Source organism: Capsicum annuum, chromosome 5 (genome assembly GCF_002878395.1).
Source record: "Capsicum annuum cultivar UCD-10X-F1 chromosome 5, UCD10Xv1.1, whole genome shotgun sequence".
NCBI lineage: Eukaryota > Viridiplantae > Streptophyta > Magnoliopsida > Solanales > Solanaceae > Capsicum > Capsicum annuum.
In genome coordinates this window covers 163111778-163116558 of record NC_061115.1, presented here as the reverse complement: position 1 = coordinate 163116558, position 4781 = coordinate 163111778, and positions in this window count along the sequence as shown.

The following is a 4781-nucleotide window of genomic DNA, read 5'->3' as shown; positions in this document are numbered from 1 at the left end:
GGATAGATAGATGGATAGATAGTTGGATAGATGGATGGGTAGATGGATGGGTAGACGGATGGATAGATAGATGGATAGATAGATGGATAGATGGATGGGTAGACGAACAGAGAGACAGACGGACAGACAGACAGACAGACCGATAGACAGACAGATCGGATAGATGGATGGATAGATGGATGGATAGATGGATGGATAGACGGATGGATAGACGGAGGATAGATAGACGGACGGACGGACGGACGGACAGATTGACGGATGGACGGACGGACGGACGGACAGAGAGACAGACAGACAGACAGACAAATGGACAGATAGACAAATAGACCGGATAGATAGACGGATAGATAGATGGATAGATAGACGGATAGATAGACGGATCGATCGACGGATCGATTGACGGATCGATGGACGGATGGACGGATGGACAGATGGACGGACGGACGGACGGACGGATGGACGGACGGACGGACAGATGGACAGATGGACAGACGGACAGATAAACAGATAGACAGACAGACAGACAGACAGACAGTCAGACATATTGATAGACAGATAGATAGACAGATAGACAGATAGATAGACAGATAGATAGATAGACAGATAGACAAATAGACAGATAGACAAATAGACTGATAGACAGATAGATAGACAGACAGACTGACTGACTGACAGACAGATAGACAGACAGACAGATAGATAGATAGATAGATAGATAGATAGATAGATAGATAGATAGATAGATAATAAAGTACCTACAAAGGGAACAAGTCTTAGCACTCATTATGGAGCACACTATCATGAGACATGGAGTGGAGTACTCTAACCTTCCACCTTTATAGTTTAGAGAGATTGAACTTACCAGTCATATTAGGAAAGTAGACTCTAACCACAAGTCATCTTATTTATCGAGCAAGTGGACTCTAACCATAAGCCATTTTGATAGTTAAGTGGACTCTAACCATAAGCCATTTTGATAGTTAAGTGGACTCTAACCACAAGCTGTCTTATAAGCAAGTGGACTCTAACCACAAGTTGCCTTATAAGCAAGTGGACTCTAACCACAAGTCGTTGTGACCATTACTAGTCGACATTGGGACTCTAACCCTTTGTCCATGCGTTAACATTAATTCAATTCAACACTCAAGGACTCTAACCTATTTAGCCAATTCAAGCCACCAAGGTTACAATTCCACACTATATACGACCACAAGGTCTTTATGAAACCATCTATCAATCAATGACTTTAATATGTCAACTTCTTATTTCAAATCACTATTCGAGTCAATTTGTTCTCATCAAGATCTATACAACACCATTCATTCTTAATTAGCATTCTTACACCAAGATTTAGTTCAAATACGATTCAATCTCATGTGTAGGGACTCAAGCCTTTTTGACCAATCAAACCACCAATATTATCAGTTATATCATTACATGGACAATAAGGCCTTTACAATCTTATTTACCAATTATTCTTACTCATTAAGCCATTGCCTTAGTTCAAAACACTATTAACAGGTAACTAGTTATTTCTCTTAGACATTTTCACAAACACCTTGAGGGCATACCTTTACCATGACCAAAATCTAAGTGAAAACCATCATGACTAAGGTTACTCATGACCCATTTGTTAAACCATAATCAACAAACACCCATATGTGCAAACCATCACCAAAACATGTACAAACACAAGTTAAAATAAGAGTAAATAATACTCATCACTATTCATCAAAACCCTCAACATTTGTTTTCAAAACAACCAATTACAAGTCCTAATCAATGTTTAAAACACATGAAATTTTGAGCTAACAATGAGGGAAAGAGTCACATGCCTTTTACACATAGATTCACGTAGAGATTCTTAGTCCTCAAACCTCTAGATGGTCTCTTTAATGAAACCTAGCCCTAATTTTGTTACAGAAGTTTAGAAAGGATTTAGGAGTGTTTTGATCTTGTCCAAGTGAAGAATGATGGACCAAACTATTTTATAAGTCGTGGGTCATAAGGTTTTAGGGGTGGAAAATGTCTAAACTGTCCTCAGCTTAAAATCTGAAAATTGAACCCAGGAGGGTACGGCTTCTATACCTAAATCGTACCCTAGGGTATGAGCGGTACCCTATATAACCCTAGGCCTCTCCATAGACCTCCAAACTATCCAACATACGACCAAGCTAGGATAACTCATACCCTAAGGTACAAGAAGTACCTTACAACTCACACCTTAGGTAGAATGCACTAGGTCAAGCTCAATACATCATGTGACTTGCAAACTTATGACTAGTACCCTAACATACGACTATGGAAAGGCCAATCATACCTTGGACAAAATTTTATCAACCTAAATTGATCATTACATAAGAGGGTGGGTACTAGACCGTACCCTAACATATGAGAGGTATGCTTAAACCGTACCCTACCCAAAATCTAAACTTAGGAAATTCTCTAAGGGTTCAAAGCCAAGGTGCTTCATTTCAGTTGTTCTGCCAGTCGAGGGCCTTTATATTTCTGCTGCCACTTCAGTCGAGAGCATTCATATTTGAATTTCCCCACCAGACTAGGGCTTATAATTTTTAGTTTCTCTGCCATGCAAATATCCTTAAACTACATATCATAGTTCAAGGAACTATGGTAAATCACTTCTATACTTCCAAATAAGGGCTCAACATAAGTCAATATGCTTTCTTTATAGGGGCACTTATAGGGAGAATCATACAATAAATGATGGAAAAATGAGTCTCAAGTCCATAGGAGAAAATATTCCTCCTTAGAAATAAGAAGTTTCCTCTGAATAAAGGAGGAACCACATCATCTCCATAATTCATAGAAGGACCATGTTGACCTCCTATTTCAAATGCATCATTTAGCCACGGGGCCTAAATCTATCCCTCTTAATCTTTTGATCTGAGAACAACTCTTAAGATTTTTTATATTTTTTTTTAGGATAAATGATCCATGTACTAAACATGGTAAATCGGATTCCATAAGGCATCAACATATATTGGGACCAACAAGTTAGGGGAGTCTTTGACCGAATGGTTACACTTTTCCATACCATCATTTTTCATGACTTTCATACTTTCACTCATTTCTCATATTTCTATTAAAAAAATCATCCCCACCAATAGTTAGGATGATCACAATAAATCAATTAAAGGCATCCCAGGAAGCAACGAAACAAAAAGTAGCCTCAAAGACAACTAGGAGGCCACAACATGTCATCCTTTAAAAAATACATGATTACAATAACGAATGATTCACATAAAAAATTAGGAGGATGCAATAATAATTCTCTCCATGAACAATCGGGATTCACTCTCTCACCAAATATGTCAGCCAACGTCAAACTTGTGAGGCATCGCTCAGAGTTTGTCTATACCTTCGCATTAATTTTGTGTATATGTTATATTTAGTAACTACCTCTTTTTCCACTTTAATCAACACATGAATCCATTTTTATGCATATATTTTATTCCCTACACGAACTATTTAAACCTAATTCTCATCTTAATAAGGCAGCCCTTATGGGATTCGGCACTCCTTACAAAAGATCAAAAAAACAATTTACTCTCTTGTTTTCTATTTTTTCGAACTACACAAACCTAATTCTCATTTCCATGAGCTATGTAGGCATTCCTTCTTGGGTTTGTTTTTTTTTATTTAAAAAAAAAAAGAGGTTTATTTTCCTATTTCACATTTTTTGTCTCCATGACCTATGCATACTTGATTTTCTTCTCAGTGAGATATACAGGCAATACTTTTTAGGTTTGATACTCTTTCACAAAATATATAACAGAAAAAAAAAGAGTTAATTTTCTTACTTCTCATCTTATACTTTTTCTTCTTGAACTACGCAGACATAACTCAAGTTTTCACAAGATACATAGGCAACTCTTATTTAGGTTTGGTTTGATTTTTTCCAAAATATAATAATAATAATAATCAAATTTTTCACTTAGTTGGTACCAACACAGTTAGAAGTGTGCATGGAAAAGAACAAATTGGTATGATGGAGAGGACCAACTTTATGGTAAATCATAGATTCTTTTGGTACCTCTTAATAACACCTGAGTTACACTTGAAAAATCTCTCTTGCATACATCCAAGACAAGAACAAAGCTAACCTCATTGTTTTATGTGCATTGTATGGTGAGCTTTAGATTTATTTATTTTACATTGTATTGTTGACCTAGAACTTGTCCTACATGTTTGTTGAGGCAAAATTTTGAGTTATACTTGAATTAGTAAAGTATTGTAGGCCCTATTTAACTCGACTGTGCCTTTTATAGCCCACCAAATGACATTAATCCCTAGCATTTTTCCCGTTGAGTCTAAAGCATTTTCTTTGGACAATCACATCTCAGCCTATACCTTTTGAGTGATTACATGCACTATCTTACACTTAGTCTAACCTCCTTGAGCATATTTGATATGTCCAAATTATTGGACAAATATTTAAGATCAAAAAATTCGGAGGCAGAGGACATGAACAAAAGTAAAAACACAACTTCAAAGAAGAAGGATCAAACAAAACCCACAAAAAGAATAAAACAACTCCAACAAAGGTAAAAATATTTAATGAAAAAATATATTTATGGAAAAATATATTTATGGAAAAAAGGGAGAAGAGGGTTGTTCTCGAACTTATTTACCCATTATCATTATCATTGAGTATTGAGACTTTCTGCTAGATGAGGGTTGATCTCAGATTCAGTTGTTCAGTGTTCCAAAGTTGGTGAATTTGAATATCAAATATCAGTAATATCAGTTATCCAATTTCT